The sequence below is a fragment of the Rhinatrema bivittatum genome, chromosome 1 (assembly GCF_901001135.1).
Source record: "Rhinatrema bivittatum chromosome 1, aRhiBiv1.1, whole genome shotgun sequence".
Lineage (NCBI taxonomy): Eukaryota > Metazoa > Chordata > Amphibia > Gymnophiona > Rhinatrematidae > Rhinatrema > Rhinatrema bivittatum.
Window position 1 is genome coordinate 801,203,160 of NC_042615.1, and position 13,917 is coordinate 801,217,076.

Below are 13,917 nucleotides of genomic sequence, written 5' to 3' on the forward strand. Positions count from 1 at the left end.
CATAAGTACAGTTAATATCTTCTGGGTATTCACTAGACACCAATGGAACCACCACACTCTAGGGGCCAACCCACTTCAGGGAGCCCTTTCCTGCGCATAGGAAAGGGAACTCTCCCCATGTGCAGTCAGCCTCTCTCTTAGCACCCTTTGACACATGTTGAACCGCTGTTCACATGGAAACCTCCTCTACGTCGACTCACCACACTTGAAGGCTTGTGCTCCACTCTAGAGGCCAACAACCCATTCTAGGGAGCCCTTTCCTGTGCAAAGGAAAGGGAACTCTCCCTGGGTGTAGCCAGCCTCTCTCTTATGTTGACCTATGTTGACCTATGTTGAACCAGAACCGCTGTTTACATGAAACCTCCTCCATGTCGACTCACCACGCTTGAAGGCTCTTGCTCCACTAGGGGCCAACAACCCATTCTAGTGAGCCCTTTCCTGCACAAAGGAAAGGGAACTCTCCCCGGGTATAGCCAGCCTATCTCTTAGCACCCGTTGACCCATGTTGAACTGCTGTTCCCATGGAAACCTCATCCACCTCAGCCTTGAAAATTCTCGTTTGTGTATCTGCTACGTCCACCAGATTTTAAAAGACCAACGAGAGCTCACTAGATGCCAACAGAAACACCCCACTCTAGGGGCAAACCCATTCTAGGGAGCCCTTTCCTGCACAAAGGAAAGGGAACTCTCCCCGGGGCCAGCCTATTTTGCCCTATCAAAACTACAGGGACCTGACTATCTCAGCTTGCCAGCCTGTCTTGCCCCTATCAAAACCACAGGGACCAGACTACCTCTGCTCTGCCAGCCCTTCTTGCCCCTATCAACTTTCTGCCACTCTGCCTTGCTGCCATACACCAGATGACTCACTCTACTCCTTGTGATATTCTTGCCACTATCATGTGTTAGTGCTAGTCTTTCTGCTGCTTTTTCCCTTTATCGGTGCCTTGTGGTTTCTTCTGACACTCTTTCTGCTTGCTATGTTCCCCCTTCATTCTGCTGTTGGATGTTGATGCCACCGGTCTTGCCACTTTGCCTGTCGTGCTGCCTTTGAGGGTTCAGGCAACTGTTATTGGTGCTCTCTTTTGAAGCTGTGGTGTGTTTTTTGACATTCTCGCTGCTGCTTTGCACCTCTGTTAAAGCACTCTTGCCACTCCTGGTACCCCTTTGCCCCTTTACAGTGCCTTAGGCTATTCATTCCACTTTGGTGCCACTTTTCCACAGTCTACCTTGGAGCTCTTTTCTCATTCTGATGATTGCTCCCCAGATGTTTCATCAGAATTGATAAGAAAACCCCAATTCCGCAGCCAAAAATAGGCTGCAAATACTTCCCCCATTGACTTTATTGGGAAAATGGACAATGGATAAAACTAATCAACAAATTGGTTTTCCCCCTTATGAAATGAATGTAACAAATTTGGGTCCCGGCAAAGCGAAACTGAATCGAAACAAAATGTTTCCTTCTGCACATCCCTTCTGCTTTCTGGGGTGGTCATTTTCCCTGTGCTACATTTCTACTGTATCTTTGGCTCTGGTACTCCTGGTCACACAGCCTAACTTGCAGCATCTCCTTCATGGATGTGAGACACTGGGACTGGAGGGTGAAACTCTCTTCACCCATGTGTTGTTTCTGTGAGAGGTTTCAGTCTCACTTTAACTGCAACACCTCTGCTTCCATTTCCTCTTAAACATGGAAACTTTCTAAGTGTTCCTAAAAAAATATTTATTATGTGGATGATGCCAACCATCGTGGTATTTCTGGAACTCAGATTTTACTTCATATTCTTCAATGGGTTGAGGATTTGCATCTGCTGCCTCATCGTTACCCAATCATAATGCTCCATGGGCAATCCACCCTATCTCTTCTTTTCAAATACAGATCAGAAAGAGTTATCTGCTATCCTACTAACATCTGCAGTATCATATAGATAGAGTTTCGGAGGGGGCCAACATCTTGAATCAGATGCTTACAACACATTCCAAATTCTTCCTGCTCAACATGGAGATGCTACCCACCCTTTTCTTCAATGGAAATGTCCCAGTATTTTTCTGCACCTTCTTATCAGAACAATCATTGCCTGGTGCAGCATATGTGCAAAGCTCTATATATACAGAAAAGCCTCATCTTCTATTGACCTTAACATATTTTTTCCCATTGTCTGCCTCAAAGAAAGATGGCTGAAGTCTTCTGTCTCTTTGAACTAGCTGCCAACCCTCCAGCATCTTTTATATGGCTGACAGAATATTGCATGACATATAGCAACTATTTATCAGTTGGGAGTACAGCATAGCCCACCTGCAATCTGAAGCTCAATCCCCACTAGATCTGTTATTTACCCTTTCCTCAACCAGGTCCCACCAGGTATTGCAAGGAAAAGCTAAGCATGCATAGCATTCATGCTGGTCCAAATATTGCTGGTGAAATGCACAATTCTCTCCTCTGCTTTAGCCAGTAGCAACTGCATGCAACTAGGGCACTGGTTGTACAGGATGGGGATACCCAGCCTAAGAAATGCAGTCCAGTAGCTGATTTTGCAATGTGGTGCTAACCCATGCAGTAGACACTTAAAGCCCATGTTTTTCACTACCTACAGAGGCTATTCATTCAGGGCAATCATTTCCTTCAATCCTCTTCATTACCATTTCTGATGCTGCCTGCTTCTTGACCCAGAACACTGATATAAAATACCACTACATTTCCTCTATGGTAGGTTGCCACTGTGGACATATGGCAGGTAGCTAGTGGGCTGCTACTTAACTGCTGGAATATACCAGTGGTTCAGCTTGGTAAAAACACAAGCTGATACCAGGACCAGATGGTGTATACACCCCAGGGGTCTGATAGAACTCAAAATGAAATTTCAGATCTATTACTAGTATTTTGTAACCTATCATTAAAATTGTCCATTGCACCTGATGACCGGAGAGTTACCAATGTAGTTACAATATTTGGAAAGTGCTCCAGGGTTGATCCTGGAAACCATAGTGATGAGAAAAATCGAGAAAACTATTCTAAAGAACAAAATCACAGGACATATAGATAAGCATGATTTAATGGAACACAGCCAACAGGAATTGACCCAAGAGAAGCATGCCTCACAAATCTGCTACATTTTTTTGAAGAGGTAAATAAACATGTTGATAAAGGTGAGTCAATAGATGTAGTGTATTTGGATTTTCAAAAGGCATTTGACAGTCCCCCATGAGAAGATTCTAAGAAAATTAAAAGTCATGGGATAGGAGGCAATGTACTTTTGTGGATGTCAAACTGGTTAAAAGACAGGAAACAGAGAGTAGGATTAAAGGGTTAGTTTTCTCAGTGGTGAGAAGTAAACCTATACCTGGACTGGTGCTTTTTAATATATTTATAAATGATCTGAAAAGGGAAAGACAAGTGAGGTGTTCAAATTTACAGATGACGCTAAATTATTCAGAGTTGTTAAATCACATGCAGATTGTAATAAATTGCAGGAGGACCTTGCAAGATTGGAATATTGGGAGTCCAAATGGCAGATGTAATTTAATGTGGACAAGTGCAGAGTGATGCCTATAGTAAAAAATAACCTATGCAGTTTCATTTGGCAGACCATAGGCTGTCTGACCATTCCTTCTGGCTCCCGAAATGGCCAAGTGCTGTTGGTGCTCCAACACAGAGAGACGCTGTCCCGCCACGAGGCAGGATGCTGTCAGTCCCATCTTGATGTGCTCCTCCTTAGACACACCAGTTCTCATGCCTTTTAAAGGTCCAGTGGCAGGTAAAATCTCGCAGTGCCGGATGAAGACATCACATGCCAAGCCCTATTAAGGGCTCACTGCCTCCTTACGGTCACTGTCTCAGCAACAGGTTCTGCTACTTCATAGTAGAGCATATTGCTTCCAGCTTTCTTATTTGTGTTCCACTCTTGTCTTCAGTCTTTGTTACAGTCCATCCATGTTGCCCACTGTCTTGCCTGCCCAGCCTATCTATCTTCTCCTTACTTGGACATATAGTTGGTTTGACCTTAGCCTGTACCCCAGATATGACTGACTGCTGCCTGCCTCTAACCACTGCCTGAACCTCAGATACGCCTGACCATTGCCTGCCTCTAACCATTACCTGGACCATGGATATGCCTGACTGCCACCTGCCGTAGTATACTATGGACCTTCTCTCCTGTCATCAACAAACACTGCTGCCTAAATCCTGCTGGCACTGGCACTCAAAGAGAATGTCATAATCCCTCTGTATTGTTCCATGGTGAGAGTGTACCTTGAATACTGTGTTTAATTCTGGTAACGGCATCTCAAAAAAATATCTATGCACTGGAGAAGATACTGAGAAAGTCAACCAAAATGATAAAAATGTTAGAATGGCTCCCCTAAGAGTGAAAGCTAAAGAAGTTAGAGATATTCAGCTTGGAGAAGAAATGGTTGAGGCAGGATATGATGGAGGTGTACAAAATCCTGAGAGGATTAGAATGGGTAAATGAATGTGAATCAGTTGTTTACTCTTTCAGATACTAGAACAATTAGGAGGCATTTCATAATTTAGCATGTAGAACATTTAAAACAAGTCAGAGAAATTTTGTTTTCACTCAATGCACAATTAAGAAGTGGAATTTGTTGTCAGTGGTTATGGTTAAGGCAGTTAGCTTAGTTGGGTTTTAAAAAATGTTTGGATACATTTCTGGAGGAGAAATCCATAAACTGCTATTAGTCAAGCTGAATTAGGGAATATCCACTTGCCGCATAACACAGGAACCTGCTTTTTGACTCTGAATTTTGTCTAAAGCCCCTGAAGAAGAAACTCTTGAAACTCCAGCGGTGTCGGGCATTCGGCAGAGCAAAGCTGATGAGCTTTTTGCTCTAGACCATTTTTTTGGAAAAGATACGTTTTCTCTTTCTTTGATAAATTCAATTTGATTGGAGACAAAGCTTTAACATATACTCAAAAAAAGCTGTTTTCTTTTTAAAAAATTGTTTTACCTTTTCAAAAAAAAGTCTTTTTACTTATAATAGCAGCATATTTTAACGTGACAGAAAAAAGGTCATCCTATGATTATATAAGGTGAGCGAGCACATTTATAATAAGTGCATAAGAGTTAAAACACTGTTTCAGTGTAGATGTACTGTGGCTCATATATGAGGGTGAACCTTTTTTGGCAAGTTCACGTTAAATATATGTGATTTCTTTATATTTTGTTCATAATTCTATCACATATTTCACCGGTTTTTTGATATTATTTGCCATTTAAAACATCAGCAACTAGTTTCCTTTCCTTCTGTAAAAGGTAACTTAGCAATGCCAGTGAGGTGATAGTTTGACCCGAGCCAAGGGAGAAGAAGCAGAGAAGAAGACAGGAAGTAGTACCTTTCAATTACAAGCATTTTTTAATCATCCTATAGCTGGCTCCTAAATCTGGAAACCTGGCTATCCATTCACAACCTTGGTGATTTTAACAGTGTGCCATAATTAACACATTTTCTGAAGCCTATTGTCTTGTCCTTGTAATCTCCATGGAGAAGGGACTGTAATTTATGTGTATCGAAGTGTTGTGATGTGTGATAGCACTAAATAAATAAATAGTGGTAAACTAATTATAATAATAAATAGGAGAAATGGAGCAGTACAAGTACAGACATTAAGGTTGTATCTTCTGCTCCCTTTGAAACATTGCCAATGTTTTTTAAAGGGATAGAAATGGGGTTGCTAAATGTAAAAATAGCAATGTCTGAGATGTGGGCATTGTGAATGAAAGGTGAGACATGACAAAAGGACAAAGGACACTGGAGGGTATTAAAGAAAGGAGGAGGGGGCATGTCCCAAAGAGGAAAAATTAGACAGGCTGCAGAAGCCACAGCACAACAGGCAAATCCCATGGAGGGAAATCCTGGAGAAGCAAAAGACTAAGGAGATTGGGAAAATGAGCCCAAGTATGATAACTTTATCAAGATAGCTATGGATATCTGTGCAAGTCTGGTCGTGCTGGTCGATTGTCCCAAAACTATCCAGAAAACTTTAACTAGGTCACTTTGAATTCAGTCTGCTTTATTCAACAGAACATAACCGGAAATGCATTCCACTGAATATCCAAATAAAGTTTCCCGGGTAATTGTACCAGGATAACTTTCCCACTCCCTGGCTTACACAGTATCAACCATTTCGTTTAAACCACAAAGATTCAGGTATATCTCTTGGAAGACTAACATATTTTATCTTAGGAAAAGCAAACCAGGAAGACTATTCATAATCTATTCACTGAAAAACACAAGCACAACAAATTAGCACCCTCCATGGCCACAATGGCAAGCAAGTTTAATTCTGTGTATAAATTTTTGATATTCTGTCTTAAAGGGAGAATATATATTCTATAATGAATAGTTAATTAGGGCTGGAATCTGCATGAAAGAAATGGAGCCCCTGCTGCTGCAGAGACAAACCAGAGTAAAATGAATTACCGCCATGCTGGGAATGATATTAACAGTGTCCAGCTTTATAAATGAATCCAATTTTAAGACACTTTAGTTGCTATCGTTCTGAGAGAAAGTACAACGCAACCAACATATCATTCCCCTACTGGCAAACATCAAAATTTAAGCAGAAAACAATTTTCAATTTGCTGACATTTTCCTCACTTTGGGGGCAGCATTCAAGCTGTGCGCAGACGTGTAAAGTTTGAGTTTACATTTTACCTGCAAATTTTAGGCCAGTTTTCAAAGGAAAAAAAAAAAGTTTCCTTTGAAAATTGACGCAGAAAATGTATGCACACAGACTCACACCTGCTATTTGTATGGGTAGTTTTTTCCTGTAAAAAATTTTACATGTACTTTTGAAACTTCAAAGGTTGGCACCTAGTGTTCCCTGACCCCTGCCCCCACCCCTGGGAAACCTTCTCCTGTCTGCATGTATAATGGTACTACTCGCTTAACTTTCTGCATGGGCAAAGTGGTACTACATGCTTAACTTTACACACGAATAGGGAAGGCAGTTTTCAAAGACCCCCTACTACTACTGCACATACAGCACTGTTTCATGCATGGAAAAGTCTTTAAAAGTTGCCCTCTTTAATTACTTCTAATAGTTTTGATCTACTTAGGGCAGTCCTGATTGATTACAAACATGCAGCACCTACCCCGGATCGTAGCGACTGACTCTTCCTCTTCCTTCCCCTTTCCAGCCCTCACATCTCACAATGCACCTGAGGTATCCATAGAAATCTTCCAATGCACACCTGCCTTTGTGCTGTGGGAGGAGCTGGAGAGTGGTGTTCCTACACCGATAGTATTGTGACCATGCATTTCTTAATGTATTCATAATTTTGTGGGATATTTTTGACCACCATGGAAGTTTAATTTTATTGTCAAAGGCTAATGGTGCCTTTTGGGTCTACTCCTCAATGAAAGCAAAACATCTACAGTTATTACTATAGAACTGAAGTTTGTTGCCATGAAAAAAAAAAAAAACCCAAACACAAACCCAAATTATGCCCTCTTTCATCTATGTAAGGGTACCCCCTTCTGAGGTTGACATATGTATCCATTAGAGGGCACATATGAATGAATTTAGCAGTGCAGATTGTTACATAGGCTTTGGAGAAATAATAAAAGTAGATGCTCAGAATGTATGACAATATGTTTCATTTTGTATTCATTAATGCAATCTTGAATACCAGACTGATTAGCTGGATCTCAAAGACTGCTTTGAAAACCGTTGTGCTAGAAGACCACAACTCCACTGACATTGCTGAAGAAAAGTCTTTTTCTTCTAAGTCATGAACTGAAAAGGGTGGAAACAAATTTGGGCATTATTTGTAGATGCAGAATGACCATAACATGAAATGAAGGAAACCATGATGCTGGTCCTCTAGAGCCAAAAACAGGTCTGAGTTTTGTGATAACCAAAATATGCAATTTAACATGGTTTTTGGAAAATGCATATGCAGTTATGTCTCTTGAAAACTTAAAGCATGAAAGGGGATAGTTTTAGCTTGATTTTAGTGTTTAGATTGTTTTATTTAGCCTCTTAATCTTTTAATACGTTTTTTTGAATATTATTATAGTTGGTAAGTAAGGTCATGCTTTTAATTTGATGCTAGAATCCACCTTTAGCTTTTTTAGAAAGGTGGAATAAAAATGTTAAATAAGTACTTCATCCTAACATCCTCTCTCATGCCATTACACTACCTACATCTGCATTGTAGACAGGGGTAAGAGCTTTCACTGGTCCTTATGGGTACAACAGACAAATCTAACAAATCCTCCCACAAATCCCAGCACTTCATCTATGACCAAAACACAATGGAATCAATTTTCAAAAACCAATAGAATAGATAAGACAACTGGGTGATTTTCATGTTATCTTTACGCTAGATCTAACTAGCTATGGGCTGGATGGGGAGGGGGGGGGCGAAGCGGGCCTGCGAAAGCTGGCAGCAATTGCACCACCGCAGTGTTATCGCTGCTGGCTTTCGAACCCAATAGCGCCATCGTGAAAGGTGGTGCTATTGGGCACGCTACTGGCTGCGATAAGGGGGTCTTACCTTATCACCGCCAGCGAAGTTTCTGCAGCGTCTGCCCCGACTCCTCCTCTTCTGGTGCCGCCGCCGCCCCAACTCCATACTGATCTAGCTATCGCACGCGAAAAGGGACTTTTCACATGCCAAAAGTCCCTTTTCACGTGCAATAGAGCTAGAAAATAACCCCCTATATTAGTGACTGAAATCTTTCATAAATCTTGGTCCATGCTTTTGGTGAGTTGCTCAGGAGGTGGGGCCTTTCCTGTAGGGGGGATTTCGGGTTTGCTATTCAAAGAGTTAATTCTTTAGAGGAAGGGTTGTAGTCTGGGGGGGTCATGTTCTGAGGGTGGAAGTGGGGTGGCAAACAAGCAAAAAGGGTGGGGGTGGGGTGGTATCAAGCTGTAGGTGGCAATTCTTCTCCAAGGGATGGCCGTTGAGATCAAGATATCGGTGAGTAATTTTAACCTACCTGTCCTTTCAACTGAATTTGATTACATTGAAGTGTAGCTAATTTTCTTAATACAAATCATAAAGTTGTATGTAATTATTCAAGTAATTTCAATATTAATGACTGATTTGCATATGACACAGTTCATTTATATTTTGCTTGCAATAAATGATTATGTTTTATTTTTTGCTTTTAGAACCAAACTTGGCATTTAATTTAACATCTCAAAAAATTGTCCTAGAGTTAAAAGCTGATACAAACCAAGGATTTATGTTTTTGCTTCTTTTATTTGTGTTATGCTCCGTGGCCGCAGGCGGCTGCATCCGCTGCTGCTCACCTCTTTGTTTGCTACACTAGCTCCATTGGGGGAACTTGCGGCCTCTGCCAGCTACCACCGGCCTTCCATCCTCTGTTCTCGGGCCTCCTCCAGCGGCATGGATGCCGCTGACTGCCATCTTACCCGCGGGGTTCCCTAGATGCATGTGTGAGCACTCCCTGACCTACTTTAACCAGGTCATGGCGGGAACCTCGGGGGTGTCCCCACCGGATGGCATCACTCAACCTGGATACTTAAGCTCGCCAGCCCAGACAGACAGTGACTTGGTAATGAGTTCACTTGGTGCATTTATCTACTCTCTCTGCAATGCTGTTCCAGTTCCTACTTCCGTATCGGAGACTATCGGGTACCCACTCCTCGGGGGCCCAATCTCATCTCTTGGCTATCCGCTCCTCGGAGGGCCTTCACATGGATTCCTGCCTTCCTCACTCCCCAAGGCTTCTCCGGACCTGCTATTGCCTTCAGTCATTATGAGTACTACACGCGGTTCCTGTTGTATTCTCTATGTGGGAACTCTCTCCGGTGTACCCTGCTCTGTGGACTATTGCCATGACTTCTGAAGAGGAACCCTCACCGGTGTACCCCGCTCTGCGGACCACTACCATGACCTTCCACCGAGGAACCCTCTTCTACTCCATCTCTACTGACCTAGTGTACTGTAGTGACTGTACTTCTACTGACACCCCCGCTCCTCGGATAGTGTCGCAACTATTGCCTACTCCAGTTTCTGAGCTGAGTCTGACATCAGCAGCTGTGCTGTCACTCTGTGGCCCACCTCCAGGGGTCACTCTTTCTCATCCTACCTGCTGCTGTATCCCATCCCACAGCCGAGACTCTGCCTTTCAATGGTGAGGTTCAGTGGGGCTCCTCCCCTGGGCGGCTCCATCTCTCGCCTCAGCCCAAGGGTACACATACTTACAAATCCTAACAATCTATTTGCATATTGTTGTTTATCCTTTCTGATATCTATCTCTATAAATAAATTCACCTGAATGAATATCTGTGGTGGTTCTTTGTATTAGTCTTAAATTCACAAGGTACTCTCACAAGTGGTGTAAGAAAAGGATCTCAATATCTTCTCTACTCTCCTCTGCTTTAGATACTCATATCACTCCCCTTACCTGTCTACTTAATTGCATTAAACTCCCGAGTTGGTATACCCCTAGAATTTGTTTCCTATGTTCCTGTACCCACTCTGCAGAGTGTCTCTGGCTATGCAGACGTCATACATTTCAAATATATGCTGTCCTCCTTCCAGTCTGCTTTTGTACTTTCCATTCAAGACTACTTTGTCCATCCAAGAAGCTCTCTTGCATCCAACCCTCGCTATCACTTGCCATACTCAATTCTCTTATCAAACTTCCTTTGCCTACCTCCACTTATCCCTTTCACTCTCTGCCAAGACTATGTCTGACAACCTCCATGACACAATTAGCAAAATTAGTTTTGAGTTCTCAACTCTACATTCCTCTCCCCCACTTCTTTCCTCTACCCTTGCCATGGCCTCTGCCATTCTTTCTTCCTTTTCTGAAGTCACAGTTGAGAAAACTTGCCTCTGTTGGAAACAGGATGCTGGGCTTGATGGACCCTTGGTTTGACCCAGTATGGCAATTTCTTATGTTCTTATCTTCTCTTCTCTTCCAAATGCACTACTTGTTCCACTGATCCCATTCCCACCTAGTTTCTCAATTCTATCTCACTGCTGTCATCTCTTCCATCTGTCATATCCTCAATCTATCCATTTTCCTACTGCTTTAAAATATGGTGTGATCATACCACTCCTCAGAAAACTCTCACTGGACCCTGCCTATCCTGTCAATTATTGTCCCATTTCCTTCCTCACTTTTGCTTCCAAACTACTTGAACATGCTATTCACTGCCACTGCCACTTTCTTGTCTTTCTTTCATCTCAAGGGATTGGCTCTTATATGTTTTTGTACAACACTGCATATGTCAAGTAGCACTATAGAAATATTAAGCAGTAGTGAAAGTATCAGAAGGGTCTAAAAATACTGGCTGAGGTGCAGCACTAGTTGCAGAATTTTGTAATGAACTAGTGGAGCTTGAATCAATTGCAGTAAGAGAAATGGAAGCAGTGGCAAGCTCTCCTCATGAAGATATCTCAAACAGTTCAGGACACAAGATCCAGAATTCTAGCTAATTTGTCTATGTTGTAAAATATATTACAAGAAGAAGACCCTGAGGCCTTCTTTGTACATTTTTAATTAGTAGTTCATGCCTCTAAATAATTTGAGGAAAGATGGATAGATTGTGTAGCCAGTCAGTTGATGCTCAAAAGCAAGGCTGCCTACTAAACCACAAATCAGGAAAAGCAGACTACCTTTTCCCATATTCTGCAAATAAACAGTTTCTTCCATTTATTAATTTCGAGATGTTGCATTAGTTCTCTCTTCCTACTGAAATGTTTATCTCATTCAGAACATGTAAAAGGTCTCTCCTGTGCATCTTTATTTTCTTGTGCTTCTTTCTGACTGAGGGTTTTTGGGGACAAGACACCAGAGTATAACCAAGAAACAAGAAGGATGGGAGAACTAGGCTGGGACTCTAGAGAGGTACAGAAAAACACTATGGTAGAAAGTCAGAAGAGAGATGGGATAGGACTAGAAACTTGTAATTTTATTTTCTTTTTTCAATTTTATTTTTGCTGGGTATAATACATCACAATATAAGCAACAAAAAACAAATAGAGTGGGAGAACTAGGATGATATCCAAAAAGCCAAAAAACAAATCTCCTATTCTGGTACATAACAAGCATGGCAGGTAGATATATTAACAGAATGATCCCCAAGGTGGTATATCAGGGAAAGTTAGGCAGGCAGATTGGTAGAAGCAAGATCTCTAAGGTGGAGGAGGCATAGTGGTAACAGCAAGACCATTAAGGTGGGACATCTGGGTCATGGCAGAGAAGTGGAAATACCTCTAAGGTGCTGTATTGTAGTGAAGACCACTGACGATTTTAGTAGCCACCCTCTAGACCAAATCCATCTTGTTTATATCAGTTTGAAGATACGGTCTTCAGAAATATGCACAATATTGCAATTGAGGCCTCAACAAGGACATACACAGGAGAAATTTCACCTCCTTTTTTCTGCTAACTATTCCTCTCTCTCTGCACCCAAAGCATATTTCTGGATTTTGCTGTCACTTTATCCACTTTGAGATCATCAGACATGATCATCCCCTGATCCCACTCTTTTTTCATGCTTAGAATTTCACCCCATACTGTAACACTTCCTTGTGTTTTTCCAGCCTAAATGTATGACTTTATTTTTTAGCATTTAATCTTAGCTATCAGATCTTAGAACATTCCTCAAGGAAACTCAATTTATTTATAATTTGCCTATGCAGAGCCATGTCAAAGGCCTTACTGATTGATTCATTTTCCTCTTGGTTTTATTTACCTACTTTACTTACAGACTTGTTACTCTTATTATAAATAATTTTAGTCTAGCCCACTGTTCTTCTACTTCATCTATATCTTTCCATTCTGCCAGCTGTTCATTAAACGACTTCCCCATGTTACCAAAATGTATCTTTGTGAAATCTAGTACTTTGAGTTTTGTGGGACCCCTCTCTGTCTTGATCATTAATTATCACACCATTCTGTCTGATGATTGGTGCTGCTCAGTTGCATGTCCAGTTGAATATTAGAGATACTGTCAGTGTTTCTAAATGCATGAAATAATTGAAAAATAGGGTGTATAATGGATGAGTGATTCTTAATTTGTTTGTTGATGTTTGATTACTTGTAACTAATAAAACAGTGGTTTTGTGTGGCACCCATGTTTTTTCTGATGTTACCTTGTCCTCTTTTGTATTGCAGTGTATTACATTTTGTACATTTGTTTTGGATAATGCAATATCTAAGCAGATGCAGAATAAAAATTATTAAAAACAAAGAGATACTTTCAGTGTTTCTAGCTCCTCTTGATATTTCCATCATCATTTGTCTGAGCAGAGCCTCTTGAAAAGCATCCATGATTTATATTCTTCTAACCAGTTTTGCAGATAGGATTTTCCAATCTACATATGGCACATTAAAGTCTCCCATATATAATGCCTTTTCCTTCATTCACACCTTTTTAATATTTTTGGCCAGATAGCTGTATAGTTCTTCAGTCGGTGTCAGAGATCTGTAGACAACACCTGTGTGGATGGAAGTACCATCATCCCTTTCTAAGATTCTCCACATTGCCTCTTTGTATATAAGTGGCCCATCTACCCCTCTTTAATCTTTCAGGACCATGCCTGGTCCACCTTAAAGCCCATAATGATAGAGAGCTCTGTGGGCAAGAACCTGCTGGACATAATAAAAGTTAGAGCCCAGCTGGGAAGAGGAGGCCCACATATCTAAAAGAAGCCAGCTCTTGACCCTTCTCTGGTAGAAGTTAAGCTGTGGAGTACACCACTGAGAGGTAAGCAGCAGTCTGCATTGTATATGCTGAGAAGTGTGTAATAAAGTTGAAAATTGCAAGAGGAAAAGCTGGAGTCACTGTGATTCTTGCCTCCTGCCTGTGAAAGTTTGCTCAGCAATCCTACACTCTTCTTTTCCTCATGCTCCCTTCATTTTAGTTGTTTTAATATTATTTTTTATATAAAAATCTAGTCCAGAGGGATT